Source organism: Argopecten irradians, chromosome 15 (genome assembly GCF_041381155.1).
Source record: "Argopecten irradians isolate NY chromosome 15, Ai_NY, whole genome shotgun sequence".
NCBI lineage: Eukaryota > Metazoa > Mollusca > Bivalvia > Pectinida > Pectinidae > Argopecten > Argopecten irradians.
Window position 1 is genome coordinate 12,530,260 of NC_091148.1, and position 17,366 is coordinate 12,547,625.

A 17,366-nucleotide genomic window follows, 5' to 3' on the forward strand; every position below is an offset into this window, starting at 1 on the left:
AAGTCCTTTACTTGATCTTCTTGCCACTGCAATCCCTGAAATGTAAAAGAGAAACATTTACATTCAAACTGCACATGATCTACAAGTTATTTAGCTGAATCTACGGACATAAAGTCAAACTGCATGTAATATACTGGAGATGGCATACTGTGTTAACACTTTCATTAGAAGTCGGAATCATATTGTACACTGTTCTGGAAATAAAGAACACTTTGTCATCAAATGCGTTGGTTTTTTCCCTCTAAAATAGTCATAGTAAGATAAAAAAAATGTTCGAGTTTCTCTTAACATTTTTTGGTTATATATACAAAAAATCAGATTACTCAGCATTACCAGTGTTTAATTAAATAAATTTAAAAAGTTTCAGGAAAAATCATATACTGTGCTCACTCAATGGATAGAATTTTGGGCATTTTGCTAATAGAAGACAATAATTGCTAAAATAAAAATAATCATTTTAGCATTTTTTGCTAAGCCATTTTTTTGGCTGAAGAACGAGAATAAATTTGTAGTTTGATTTTTTTTTCATTCTAAATACCTGAGCTATCAAATCCATATGATTCAAGATGGAATTTAAGTTCCTAAACATTTGTCATTCCAAGTGTTACACTGAAAAAATAATGGCCTTGTTATGGCCTTGAGGAATAAAGGGAGATTTATGTGGAAGATTATGAAAATATCATGTTCTTTTACTATTTTCTTAGTTTACTTTTAGCAATTTAAGCATTGCAAATTTTGCCCTATGCGCTATTGTAGATATCGTAATGTTAAAAAGACAAATAAGTGACTTTGTTGGGCACTAGGGTGTGTTCTGCTAAAAATATTTCTTTTTTGCTAAAGATAAAAGAAAGGTTTTAGCAACTTTTGCTAAGGCGTTTTTTTTATCTAGAGTTACAAGAGATATATACTTGTAGCATCTGACATAATTTTTTCATAAAATAAGTTATTGCAAAAGTTAAGGATGTCATATGGAATTGTTATTATGAAATAAAGTCAGTCCCGTGTGTGCTTGTTATATTTGATATTTTATTAGAAACCATTTAATGTATCATTGTAACTGCAATAAGGTAATATTAGTCAGTCATGTCATGATGTGCTTTATGTCCAAATATATATACATGTATAAGCAACCTGCATAGCTAGAGATACCAACAGGCATGTATTTACACTACAATCATAATTATTAAATATCCCCAAATATCACGGATTTCATCACAAATCTCAATACAGCAGTCAGTCAATTTATTATATACAGCATAAGCCTACATGTACAAATGTAGTTGCCTGTTACAATATATTTTACTCAATATGTAATTAACATAATAATAAGAAAACCAACAAATCAGAATAAATTAACAATAAATCTGTGTAATTATGACACTAGAATGTTTTATGAAAGGCGTGATGTTTTACATACAATGATAATTATTCTATATAGACAATGCACTTTGTAACTTGGTTTTTTTTTAAGAACTTGTAAAATTAATCGCAACTTGACTTTAATTTCAATAGGCCTAGCATAAAGTACAAATGTAGTTCTACATTGTACATTACTCGTCATTAGCTGCAACAAATTAGCTACTGTTTTAGCTAAAAGATATCACCTTCTGACTGATCATTTTTTTATTCTTTTTCTTGTACAGGTACTCCTATACTTAAAACCACTTTTAAATATGGTACTGAAAATCAATAGGAGTAGTTTATATATGTATATTGTATATTTATATACCGTACATGTACAATTGACAAAACGTCAAGCTCCTGTGATTTACGTGTACTGGCTAGGCTACTTCATAGTCATATTTTTTCTGTATTTGACAAAATTTCAATTTACTGTCATAATTGTATTAATTTTTTTTTAATTGGCAATTATTGCAGTTATGGGCTTAACGAATCATATTCCTAGGGAAATCTAATAAAATAACCGCAAGGAAAAAATATCCCAAGGGCCGGGTCAGGACCCCAATGAAACTTTTCACAAATATTGTCTGATCAATAAAACAACAACCTCGTTTGTTTTATGAGAGAGAAAAAACTCGTCTAAATTTCATATCGACGGATTACCTGAAACAACTTCTTTCGCCTCTACTCATTTTCTACGGAAGATTGTCAACATCGATATCCCGGCCTCTGTAGTCAAAACGCGCACGTGCTGTTGTTTACGTCTGCTCGATATAGATGGCGCTCTAGTTCAAATCTAGATCATTTACGGATCGATGGAGTCAAGCATCTCATCGACCCAGATTGGATGGAGTCTGTGACAACAGATCAAGACGGTGGCTTTTGATATTGTCACATATTTTGATATACAAGGTCTGTGTCAGACTAATTAAATAAAATATTTCATGGTTAAGCATAAGATTAAAATTATCAACAAAAAAAAAATTGGAGGATGCTACACAGTATCACACAACGGGTTTACATATCACTGGTCACAAACGATTAGTTAATCCATTAGTAAATATGATTTAGAATATACCTTAGGAATGGTCAAATAAACACCACAATAGATTCGATTACTGATTATTGGTTAAAATGGTTAGCAACTATTCGTGCAATATAAAATTTGTCACAAGCAATAAATCTATGGGTGTGATAACTTCCCCGGCTCCGGGAAAGACGCGTCCCATTTCATTTATTCATTAAACTGTCCATCTGTTTTGAAAAGTCTATTCGCCTCGGTTTTCATAGGAATATGTTGGTGGTCGCTGGCGTCGTGCAATTATTTTGTGGATGGTTTTTCGTGGCCGGGAAAAGTATTCGGTCTCGGTAGTTTTGGGCGCTGTAGTAACTATTGTTTTTGAGGAGGCTTGTGATTATGTTTTGTTTCTGTTTTAATATCCTCGTCCTTTCACCACCGAAATTTTGAAACTTTAAATTCGCCTAATCTGTCGTTGTGTCTGTTTTTTTGTTCGCGGTTGTGTGTGAGTACTGATTGTTTCGTCTTTGCTTTTTCATAATTTTCTTTCGGTGTCACAATGCTTTTTCTTGTTCCTTAATTTTAGACACATAATTGGTTATATTCACATTTTTGGCGCGTGTCACATTCCTCTTCTAGTGAATTTCGTTTGATCTTTGTAATTTTGCACACTTTTATGATATTTTGGTAATACGATAGGTAATTTTGGAAGATAAAGTTTTATCGACTGTTATGAAATTATCTGGATTGTTGTGTAGTTAGAGTCTTTCTGTAAATCGTTTTGAAAGTTCACTATTTTCAATGTCACTGAATGGTAAAAATACAACAATACCATTTTTGGTTTTCTCGGAATTTAGATCTGAGGACGTTCATAAATCTCGCCGCCGTTTAGATGGTGACTTGGCCTTTTTTCTTTTGTGCAGTGCGAATAACGGATTTATTCTGTCTAAAGAAGAAGTTTTTCGGGACAGGAACAGGATGGATAGGCAGTTGTCGCTGACTGGTTCCAATGGATAATATCCTGTCATTGTACCAACATATGTTGTACTTGTCCGTTTCGATTAAAACACACATTCTCGAAAAGTGGCCAATGTTTCCACAATCGGAAACAGTTAACTATCCGTTTTGCTGGACAACACATCGAATGGTTTTGGGGCGAACGTGCCTCCACATCTGATAGCATAAATAGCCATACTGAATGGTTACAGTCAAAACGTGTGATTACCATGGTTAACTCAAAGTAATGGCGAACACACAGTCTTGGTTAAATCCAGGTCCACCCTGTGATTCCGATATAGAGTTGGTCCTTCATTGAGTCACTCGCGGGAAATACTTGCTTGGCAGTTGGAGGTTTCGGGAAAGCGTACCCAGCGTCACCAGAAGTGGGTAACTTACCAGGATTATCTCCACCAAATTAACATACGGAGGGGGGGGGAGATCACTTCCGCACTTTTCTGTCACGATGTAAGATGACGAAAGAAAATGTTGAAGTTGAACTTTGGAATTTAATGATGATAACTTTGACTTGACGGATGGCTATTCTGGATTGTCCAGAATATAGCCGTTGACTGTTCCGTACAAAGTCGGAGACCTAAACTGCTTTACTGACAAATAATCAATATTTCATGCTTAAACAATAAGACTCTTTCAGAAAAGGTATCGAAGTAAATTGACAGAGGATAATCACACAGTTATCACACATTACGGGTTTTTATCTCAATTGTCACAAACGATATATGTTGAGTATGTAATATGATCAGAATATAACCTTATGTAATGTCAAATATAACACAGCAATAGTATTAACTGATAATTGATGTTAAAATTTATGCAACTACTAACGCAAGTTCAAAGCACTTTAAAATTAAAAAAATAAACAATATTATCACAAAATTCTTTGTGATATAACCACAAATGTTCCTCAATGTTCCAGAGAAATTTAAAAAAATCTACGGTAAATCATCTGACCCAAGGGGGCTTTTGTTGTTTTTGATGCGTTTTACGTTTCGTGCCTGTTCACATGCTTCAGAATATGTGATCTATTTCTTAAAATGTCATAGATTATCATACATAATTTAAGCCTTATCATATAGGATACATTTTCTACACCTGTCACATTTATTGAAAACGATATTTCGTCCCAGTATAGATAAACAATTAGCTTTATTGTGCTCTTTGGGCGAGCACGAATGACACTATTTCAGCCCTGAAATTCACTGTCAAAATTTTGCAAGTACATGTAGCAATTTGATTGGCCATTTCCAAAGGTCACCTGGACATGACCCCTAATGGGATTTTCTCTTATCCTCTTATCAAACGTAGTGATAATAAGGATCTGTATTTTACCGGCGTGGTCACAGTTTTCTTCTCAACAAACTCAATCCATTTAAATCGTCATATATTCACGACATCAATTAAAATGAATAACTGTTAAACATAATACAACTACTTCTTATGCCTAATCCATAATTTTAACGCCGTATTTCATGTGAATATTGGATTACTTACTTTTTTCTAAGACGTGAGATTTTCTTAGGAATTCTTTTCTCAGAGCTGTGACAAGAAAGGACGTTTACGCATGCCCGCTCAAAAAACTTCCAACTTCCGGGTCATTGTAAATTATGTCACGGTAACACCGATCCGGAATATACCGAAATATAAAATTCAACACCTAAGTAGCCCATAAGCTGTCCCGTTTATAAATTGATTTATTCCTTATAGAATAAATCTAATTATCGGCACGACGATTTACCCAAAACTACCAAAACTATTCATAACTTACCCAATATTATCCAAAACTACCAAAATCGTGTACGGAACATTGCTGACAGTATGACATACAAACGTTAAGTTTGTAATAGCGGTTACCTCCCTTAAGCAGGAAATGTTCACTTATTATCACTACGTTTGACATGAGGATCTGAGACCATCCCATCAGGGGTCACGTCAGGATGACCTTTGGAAATGGCCAATACAATTGGCGTGACTGGGGACGAACTAGTTTGAAAAAAACTGTCTGAATAATTTTCGTGTACGTAGTCATATCGCCCAAAATGCACAACAATTATAAATGTATATGCTTACTGGGACGAAATGGCGTTAACAATTCACGTAGAAATGTGTAGAAAATATATTAGATCTGGAATACACGTTGTAAAAGGTCATCCGAACGTGACTCCATATTGGGTATTGTCAGGTCCTATGTTGAACGGAGTGGTTATAAGGATCTGTATTTTAATCAGATTGGCAAATTATAGTCCTCTTGTGCTAAGTACACATTTTGGTATACATCACAGCCAAATATACACGTATACTCAAATGAGTTTTCCGTTTTTCCCGTTTATTCACATCCTATATAAAATGTATTCGAACACGTATTAATGCCCTGGTCGCACAATGATATTCTTATCACACATGTAGGTACTAATCATACTATGGTCGTTTTATCTCAAGTTAGCTATACAAATTATAAGTAATGTGTTGGATTTTGTTTGTGCTTGACAGTAGTCAATGTTTACATTTTATGCATGAACATTTCCATATTTCTCGTAGCCGGGCCCTTTTCTATATAGGTACATTTCTATTATAAGGTCTGGAATACATCATTGCCGTGATGCAGTCGAAACAAAGAGACCATTGAGAATTCAGGTTTTCGTCACACGCCTTAGAAATTTCCCACACATGTACGAACACACTGTCAATTGATAGAGACTAAAATGCAATGTAAATGTGTAGACTAAAAACTTTTCCGCGCACCATCATCAGATCGCCTATCGTCCTTCCGTCCGTTAATAGTTCTTGTTATTGCTATTTCTCAGACAGTACTGAAGGGATCGGTCCCAAATTTCATATGCAGGTTCCCCTAGGGCCCATTTTGTGTCCGCCCTGAAGGTAGGGCGTAGGAATTGTACCTGTTGCCCCTATTGCATGATCGTAAAAGGCGACTAAATTTAGGATCTTATTTTTTCTCTTCTTCCTACTTGACTTAATGTTTCCTAATGCATCCCTTGGCACCGCCTTACTTTTGGCCTTCAGTTAAGCGTTCGCCCCTGTGAGAATGGCTCTGGGTTCTGTCCCCCTGGCCAAGACACACCAAAGTCTATAAAAGCGGTAGTAGTTTCTGCTCCTGCTTAGCGCTTAGCAAACAGGGAGTGGGACGATTGGTTTGCCCGTTGTCAGTATAATGTGACCGGGTGGGATGTATTCCCTGGTTGCTTGGTGTCTTCGGCGGCATGCTTCAGTGTAATATAGCACTATAAAAAGGGCAACAGTTCCACTATACAAGAAGACACAACACGAATATACCGCAGTCTCCCAAAACACGCACCTCGCACAACATACACACAAGCACTGCATACATGGGAGGCCGTCCTTACATGACCAAAGCTGTTAATAGGACGTTAATCAATCAAACAAACAAACAAAAACCCTGGTGTCTTCGGCGGCATGCTTCAGTGATATAGCACTATAAAAAGGGCAACAGTTCCACTATACCAGAAGACACGACATGGATATACCGCAGTCTCCCAAACACGCACCTTGCATTATATACACTCAACACAGCATACATGGGAGGCCGTCCTTACATGACCATAGCTGTTAAATAGGACGTTAATTAATCAAACAAACATTTGCTTCTATTATGTAAATTTTCAAGAAAATTGAACCACATTTTTCTAATATTGAGCATTTTAAAAAAACAACCTTCAATCCTTCATTTGTCAGTGATAAGTTATCATCACAACAGAGTTATCTCCCTTATCTTCCTGTTAGAATAATACCTAAAATAATACCAAAATTTATTTTATCTTGAATTTTATAACGATGTTATGTCCATTTATTTCAATATAAAACAGTACTATATTGTTGATAAAGGTATTTATGAGATTACTTTTTAAACTAATGAAATAATATATTCATGAGATTGAAAGCCTACTTCAGCAAAATGTTAACACATTAAATGACAGTCATTCAAATGTTCAAGTGCTTTCAATCTGCCATAATAGAAGCGTCTGTACGAAAATGTTACTATTTGTCTCCCTTTTCATGAAACTACCATCTTCAGTGGGAGCAAATATGAGGTCAAAACCAGTTGGTGCACCTTCTTAATCCTACCTTATATTCAGGAAATTGAATAATTCGTCGGATCCTAATGACAGCTGGACAATTCAGCTTTCTTGTGGTCCGTTTAGTGCTTTGCAAATCCTTTTTCTGACAATGAAAAAATATATTTGTAACGTTAACTTTATTTCACCTCTTCATAACATATTCAAATCACCTTTGGCACTGTATATATATGCGTGTACTTGTATAATATCATAATACTATCATAATGAACAAACAAACTTTTAAAGTTATTAAAAAATTTAAAAAAAAAAAAAATAAAAATTACTATTCAGTAACAATAATTTTGTACAGATTACTATCCTAAAATTTCACAATCTATCATGTAATTGAATGGAAAACAGTAACAAATTAAGTAATGTACCACTGTTTTCTTTACACTACTGTATCATGTGATAGCCCTGCAGGTAGGGCGTTAGAATTGTACCTGCTGCCCCTATTGCATGATCGTAAAAGGCTACTAAATTTAGGATCTTATCTTTTCTCTTCTTCCGAACTGACTTTATCCTTCCTATTGCCTCTCTTGGCACCGCCTCACTTTTGGCCTTGAGTTGAGCGTTCGCCCCTGTGAGGAAGGCTCTGGGTTCTGTCCCCTGGCCGAGACACACCAAAGTCTATAAAAGTGGTAGTTTCTGCTCCTGCTTAGCGCTCAGCATACAGGGAGTGGGACGATTGGTTTGCCCGTTGTCAGTATAATGTGACCGGGTGGGGTGTATTCCTTGGTGTCTTCGGCGGCATGGTTCAGTGATATAGCACTATAAAAAAGACAACAATTCCACTATATAAGAAGACACAACACGAACATACCGCAGTCTCCCAAAACAAACACCTCGCACTTCATACACGCTACACACTGCATACATGGGAGGCCGTCATTGCATAACTCTGGCTGTTCAAAACAAATAAGATTGACTTGGGGGACAAAATGAACAGTTATGTATTTGTCTTAACGTACCTGTTATAAGCTCTGGGAGGAAAATAGGTTTTAACGACCACTTTCATCACCTCATCCAATGTCGAGCTGTTCTAGACTTTGAGTTGGTCTTTCAAGATCCTATGATTCACTTCTACTGGATCTGTTGTTGTGCAGCTCACAAGTTCATCACAAGTTCTGTAAGCTCTTACCCATGTCTGAAATTTGTGTACCATGTCTAAGCCATTGTTAAATAATATTCTGATATTCCATCACAATATTCTTTGACATATATATTGTTTGACGGATGTTGTGAGCTATGCCAGTAAATTACCAAAAACTATGCCCAGAAATGAAAATATACAAAAAGTGTGAAATTCAATTGCTATAGAAAAATAATGAAATGGAAATAGGCATATTTGTTTAATTGTACCTGCTGTCCCTATTGCATGATCGTAAAAGGCTACTATATTTAGGATCTTATCTTTTCTCTTCTTCTTAACTGACTTTATCCTTCCTATTGCCTCTCTTGGCACACACCGCATACATGGGAGGCCGTCCTTACATGACCATAGCTGTTAATAGGACGTTAATTAATCAAACAAACAAACAAACAAAATCTCTTGGCACCGCCTCACTTTTGGCCTTGAGTTGAGCGTTCGCCCCTGTGAGGAAGGCTCTGGGTTCTGTCCCCTGGCCGAGACACACCAAAGTCTATAAAAGTGGTAGTTTCTGCTCCTGCTTAGCGCTCAGCATACAGGGAGTGGGACGATTGGTTTGCCCGTTGTCAGTATAATGTGACCGGGTGGGGTGTATTCCTTGGTGTCTTCGGCGGCATGGTTCAGTGATATAGCACTATAAAAAAGACAACAATTCCACTATATAAGAAGACACAACACGAACATACCGCAGTCTCCCAAAACAAACACCTCGCACTTCATACACGCTACACACTGCATACATGGGAGGCCGTCCTTGCATAACTCTGGCTGTTCAAAACAAATAAGATTGACTTGGGGGACAAAATGAACAGTTATGTATTTGTCTTAACGTACCTGTTATAAGCTCTGGGAGGAAAATAGGTTTTAACGACCACTTTCATCACCTCATCCAATGTCGAGCTGTTCTAGACTTTGAGTTGGTCTTTCAAGATCCTATGATTCACTTCTACTGGATCTGTTGTTGTGCAGCTCACAAGTTCATCACAAGTTCTGTAAGCTCTTACCCATGTCTGAAATTTGTGTACCATGTCTAAGCCATTGTTAAATAATATTCTGATATTCCATCACAATATTCTTTGACATATATATTGTTTGACGGATGTTGTGAGCTATGCCAGTAAATTACCAAAAACTATGCCCAGAAATGAAAATATACAAAAAGTGTGAAATTCAATTGCTATAGAAAAATAATGAAATGGAAATAGGCATATTTGTTTAATTGTACCTGCTGTCCCTATTGCATGATCGTAAAAGGCTACTAAATTTAGGATCTTATCTTTTCTCTTCTTCTTAACTGACTTTATCCTTCCTATTGCCTCTCTTGGCACCGCCTCACTTTTGGCCTTGAGTTGAGCGTTCGCCCCTGTGAGGAAGGCTCTGGGTTCTGTCCCCTGGCCGAGACACACCAAAGTCTATAAAAATGGTAGTTTCTGCTCCTGCTTAGCGCTCAGCATAACGGGAGTGGAACGACTAGTTCGCCCGTTGTCAGTATAATGTGACCGGGTGGGGTGTGTTGCTTGGTGTCTTCGGCGGCATGCTTCAGTGATATAGCACTATTAAAAGGGCAAAAGTTCCACTATACAAGACACAACATGAATATACCGCAGTCTCCCAAAACACGCACCTCGCACAACATACACGCAACACACCGCATACATGGGAGGCCGTCCTTACATGACCATAGCTGTTAATAGGACGTTAATTGAATCAAACAAACAAACAACATTCTTTTAAAGCTAAAAAATAGAATAAGTGCCGAATTAATTTTAAGAAATTATTCAATCTAGAGTTTTACATCATCAATTTACTATTAGCAATATAGTTTATCTGGGTTTTCTATAAATTGCTTAATGGATCAAGTTTACACTTAAATAACTTTCCTCTGTAACGCAAGATAAAGAAATAAATGGTATTATAAGACCATGTAATGTAACATATTATCAAAAATATTTAGGTGGAACTATCATAAAAATCATAGAAAAATATGAAAGCTCAAAAAAAATAGTCTCTCCCTAGAATCCATGGTTGGCGTGTCCAGGATTTTCATATTTTCCGTTGGCTCTACATTTGAGATATCCTCAATCTGTGGCCATACATAGGTCTTTGCTGTTTACCGCCCTTAAAAATCTAACTGAAAGCTCCTCCAGATCGACTCTCTGTGAATAATAGAAATACATACGATATATAAATATCACATAGATACACAAAGAGAAGATATCACTTCTTTGATCAGCAGAAAGTTATTTCCTTATTCTAAGTATACAGCAATGCGTGATATGATTAATGTAAAGTATTGAAGCGTTGATTTTAAGAGTCTATTAATTGATATCAATGTATCGACCTGCAGGTAGGGCGTTAGAATTGTACCTGCTGCCCCTATTGCATGATCGTAAAAGGCGACTAAATTTAGGATATTATCTTTTCTCTTCTTCCTAACTGACTTAACTTTCCTAATGCCTCCCTTGGCACCGCCTCACTTTTGGCCTTGAGTTGAGCGTTCGCCCCTGTGAGGAAGGCTCTGGGTTCTGTCCCCTGGCCGAGACACACCAAAGTCTATAAAAGTGGTAGTTTCTGCTCCTGCTTAGCGTTCAGCATACAGGGAGTGGGACGACTGGTTCGCCCGTTGTCGGTATAATGTGACCGGGTGGAGTGTGTTCCTTGGTGTCTTCGGCGGCATGCTTCAGTGATATAGCACTATAAAAAAGACAACAATTCCACTATATAAGAAGACACAACATGAACATACCGCAGTCTCCCAAAACAAACACCTCGCACTTCATACACGCTACACACTGCATACATGGGAGGCCGTCGTTGCATAACTCTGGCTGTTCAGAACCAATAAGATTGACTTGGGGGGCAAAATGAACAGTTATGTTTTTTGTCTTAACGTACCTGTTATAAGCTCAGGGAGGAAAATAGGTTTTTAACGACCACTTTCATCACCTCATCCAATGTCGAGCTGTTCTGGACTTTGAGTTGGTCTTTCAAGATCCTATGATACACTTCTACTGGATCTGTTGTTGTGCAGCTCACAAGTTCATCACAAGTTCTGTAAGCTCTTACCCATGTCTGAAATTTGTGTACCATGTCTAAGCCATTGTTAAATAATATTCTGATATTCCATCACAATATTCTTTGACATATATATTGTTTGACGGATGTTGTGAGCTATGCCAGTAAATTACCAAAAACTATGCCCAGAAATGAAAATATACAAAAAGTGTGAAATTCAATTGCTATAGAAAAATAATGAAATGGAAATAGGCATATTTGTTTAATTGTACCTGCTGTCCCTATTGCATGATCGTAAAAGGCTACTATATTTAGGATCTTATCTTTTCTCTTCTTCTTAACTGACTTTATCCTTCCTATTGCCGCTCTTGGCACACACCGCATACATGGGAGGCCGTCCTTACATGACCATAGCTGTTAATTAATCCAACAAACAAACAAAATCTCTTGGCACCGCCTCACTTTTGGCCTTGATTTGAGCCTTCGCCCCTGTGAGGAAGGCTCTGGGTTCTGTCCCCTGGGCGAGACACACCAAAGTCTATAAAAGTGGTAGTTTCTGCTCCTGCTTAGCGCTCAGCATACAGGGAGTGGGACGATTGGTTTGCCCTTTGTCAGTATAATGTGACCGGGTGGGGTGTATTCCTTGGTGTCTTCGGCGGCATGGTTCAGTGATATAGCACTATAAATAGGACAACAGTTCCACTATATAAGAAGACACAACACAAACATACCGCAGTCTCCTAAAACAAACACCTCGCACTTCATACACACTGCATACATGGGAGGCAGTCATTGCATAACTCTGGCTGTTCAAAACAAATAAGATTGACTTGGGGGACAAAATGAATTTATGTATTTGTCTTATCGTACCTGTTATAAGCTCTGGGAGGAAAATAGGTTATAACGACCACTTCCATCACCTCATCCAATGTCGAGCTGTTCTAGACTTTGAGTTGGTCTTTCAAGATCCTATGATACACTTCTACTGGATCTGTTGTTGTGCAGCTCACAAATTCATCACGAATTCTGTAAGCTCTTACCCATGTCTGAAATTTGTGTACCATGTCTAAGCCATTGTTAAATAATATTCTGATATTCCATCACAATATTCTTTGACATATATATTGTTTGACGGATGTTGTGAGCTATGCCAGTAAATTACCAAAAACTATGCCCAGAAATGAAAATGTACAAAAAAGTGTGAAATTCAATTGCTATAGAAAAAAATAATGAAATGGAAATAGGCATATTTGTTTAATTGTACCTGCTGTCCCTATTGCATGATCGTAAAAGGCTACTAAATTTAGTATCTTATCTTTTCTCTTCTTCCGAACTGACTTTATCCTTCCTATTGCCTCTCTTGGCACCGCCTCACTTTTGGCCTTGAGTTGAGCGTTCGCCCCTGTGAGAAAGGCTCTGGGTTCTGTCCCCTGGCCGAGACACACCAAAGTCTTTAAGTGGTAGTTGGGCCCTGCAGGTAGGGCGTTAGAATTGTACCGGCTGCCCCTATTGCATGATCGTAAAAGGCGACTAAATTTAGGATCTTATCTTTTCTCTTCTTCCTAACTGACTTTATCTTTCCTAATGCCTCCCTTGGCACCGCCTCACTTTTGGCCTTGAGTTGAGCGTTCGCCCCTGTGAGGAAGGCTATGGGCTCTGTCCCCTGGCCGAGACACACCAAAGTCTATAAAAGTGGTAGTTTCTGCTCCTGCTTAGCGTTCAGCATACAGTGAGTGGGACGACTGGTTCGCCCGTTGTCAGTATAATGTGACCGGGTGGGGTGTGTTGCTTGGTGTCTTCGGCGGCATGCTTCAGTGATATAGCACTATAAAAAGGGCAACAGTTCCCCTATACAAGAAGACACAACACGAACATACCGCAGTCTCCCAGTACACTCACCCCGCACAACATACACGCAACACACCGCATACATGGGAGGCCGTCCTTACATGACCATAGCTGTTAATAGGACGTTAATAAATCAAACAAACAAACAAACAAAAGTTTCTGCTCCTGCTTAGCGCTCAGCATACAGGGAGTGGGACGATTGGTTTGCCCGTTGTCGGTATAATGTGACCGGGTGGGGTGTATTCCTTGGTGTCTTCGGCGGCATGCTTCAGTGATATAGCACTATAAAAAGGGCAACAGTTCCACTATACAAGAAGACACAACATGAATATACAGCAGTCTCCCGAAACACGCACCTCGCACAACATACAAGCAACACACCGCATACATGGGAGGCCGTCCTTACATGACCATAGCTGTTAATAGGACGTTAATTAATCAAACAAACAAACAAAAGCTCAGCATACAGGGAGTGGGACGACTGGTTCGCGCATTGTCAGTTTAATGTGACCGGGTGGTGTTTGTTGCTTGGTGTCTTCGGCGGCATGCACCAGTGATATAGCACTATAAAAAGGGCAACAGTTCCACTATACAAGAAGACACAACAATAATATACCACAGTCTCCCAAAACACGCACCTCGCACAGCATACACACATCACACCGCATCCATCCATGGATGCACAAGTATTGCAGCGAGCTTGCATTTCGTGACAAGGTAATGTATTTTAAGATTGTAAAGTCCAATATATTATATATATTATGGTTCTGAGTCCGACATCATTCTGTACAAAAGTGCACACACTACATATAAAATAGACAAGGATGTTTTATCCTTTGAGTACTTTCAGTTTAAAAGACTGAGAGATGATCAATACTGTCAACATCTTCATTTTCTTCAAATTCAACTTACCAAGAATTAAATGTTACTGTCTAAACTTCATATACAAATCAGATAACTTGTATGTACAAGCTCGATTAAAAAAAGGTATTTACACAGCAATGTTAAACAAAAACTTGATGTTAATAAATAAATAAATTCGCATTCCATATTTTTACTAGGTTTCTGACAATAATTTAAATGTATCACACATTTTTACACAAAAAATACCATTTCAGAAATATTCCCAAAAAGTAACACTAGGTCAAAGGTTTTTGCCTATGCTACACATGTGTCATATATCCTAAAATCAACAAACAAAATCATTACCAAAAATTAGCAACTATTTGGGAAAAAAAATCAATCTTGTATTTTTTTACCAAAACATCACAAAAAACAATATCGGTTCCAAAAACATTCTTTTAAAGCTAAAGAATAGAATAAGTGCCGAATTAATTTTAAGAAATGATTCAATCTAGAGTTTTTACATAATCAATTTACTTTTAGCAATATAATTTATCTGGGTTTTCTATAAATTGCTTAACGGATCAAGTTTACACTTAAATAACTTTACTCTGTAACGCAAGATAAAAGAAAAAAAAATGGTATTTCCAAGACCATGTAATGTAACATATTTTCAAAAATTTTTTAGGTGGCACTTTCATCAAAATCATAGAAAAATATGAAAGCTCAAAGTGCTATAAATGCTAATGTTGATATTCTAAGAAAAAAACTAGTCTCTCCCTTGAATCCATGGTTGGCGTGTCCAGGATTTTCATAATTTCCGTTGGCTCTACATTTGAGATATCCTCAATCTGTGGCCATACATAGGTCTTTGCTGTTACAGCCCTTAAAAATCTAACCTGTTACAGTCTTTAAAAATCTAACTGAAAGCTCCTCCATATCGACTCTCTGTGAATAATAGAAATACATACGATATAGAAATATCACAGATACACAAAGAGAAGAGATCACCTTAGACTAGATATCACTTCTTTGATCAGCAGAAAGTTATTTGCTTATTCTAAGTATACAACAATGGGTGATATGATTTATCGTAGTTCCTTTAATGTAAAGTATTGAAGTGTTGATTTTAAGAGTCCATTAATTTATATCAATGTATGCAAGTGAAATAAATTATTTATATGATATTAAGTACATTGATTTGAAGGTCATATGTTTATGAGCAAATCATACTTTTTAGAAAAATGACAGCTTTGCATCTAGAATCTGCAGCCATGCAATTATTGCTAGTGTGTAGAAATGACCTTACCTGCCCATAGAAAATTTTGGTCTTTTTTCTTTCTGCCCTGGAGTGGATACTCCACTTCAACAAAGTCATGAAGCTTCAAGCTGCAAACACAATAAATAACCCTAAATATTGTTGTTATTAGCCTTACTCAAGATATTTCTGTATGCACAATATAGATGACCATCCTTTACATTTTTTTCATATAAAGGGAAGGGACAGATATTGAAACTAAATAGATTTTTATGCTGTTTTACTTCGAAACCAATATTTGACTATTTGAAAACAAAAACCATTGTATTTGTAATCTATCAAAGACAAACAGAATTAATTACAGCTAATGGTGACCAATCTGTTGCTACTATAACCCTATTGATATTACATCAAATGACCAAGTTTGAATGTTATTGATCAAAACGATAGAAGGAAATTTGAGAATGAGGCAAAAAATACCAAATTACCATGGAAACCAATGACGCTCTGAAAATAAAAAAAAACCAATGACTTAAGTTTTATCCTTTAGGATTTACGGTAGTGAGATTTCAATCTTGTTAGAACTCTGGTAAAAAGTTCTAATAATTATCTCTATTTATAGCAAGTGGGGAGGATCTTAAACTATGGTTGTGAAGTCTTGTGTGTTCGTCAAAAGCAAATGACATTGAAAAGGTTCATACTCATTTTTGTAAACAAATACATAATGTTAAATAATCTACTACAAATTCCAAGATTTACTGTGGGTTAGGACGATATCCATTTGAATATTACAGGAGGAAATTTAGAATTATCAAATACTGGCTTCAATGAATTAATTCACAAAATAGCATCTTAAATCGATCACATTAATTTCTAAGAAATGGTAACACAAGGAATTGTTTTAATTAGGTTACTTCTGTTAAAAAATGAACTATTTTCACTTGGTCTGGGATATGTTTGGGAATACCAGCAAATATATGCAAAATTGTAGTAATTTAATAGAATTTAATAGAGTTTGTCTTACCAAGTTGCGTTAATCTTCACACTGTTTATCTATTGCAGCTGGTAGATATAATATATATAATACAATAAGATTCTGACGTTTTTGCAGTATGTGTGATTCAAGAGAAATTGAAGACAAATATTATTTTATCCTTCAATGTAACAATTATAATTGTGGAAGAAAAAATATTTTAAAGAGTTACTACTGGAAAAACCCATCTGTATTTTAATTTATTGAGTTATTCAGGGTACAAAATATAAAGGAGTTATGTTCATTAGGAAAATATATATATACAAGGCGACAATACTAAGAAATATTCAAGTTATCGACTGATATGTAGTCATTATAATTCATTAATTTGATTATAATACATGTTGTAACTATACAAAAGTATTGTATACGTCATGCTGAAATTTTTGTTCAGTATTAATTTGAATATTTGTATGACTGATAGGCCGAAAGTAATAAAAGAATTCAAGTGGCTGTCTTACACATATGTAATGATTTTCAATTTTCTCTATTTATAACATGTGGCTGTCTTACACATAGTCAAATTTCGATACAAACAAATCGCTAGTGTCAAAAGAATATTAGCTTTATCAATTAAGTCCATTTCTTCGGACATCAGTTAAGGTCCATGGTAATGCAAACATTAAACATTTTAACATGATAATGACATTTAGTTATTGATTTTACTATTTTTTTGCGTTTTTAATGAAAAT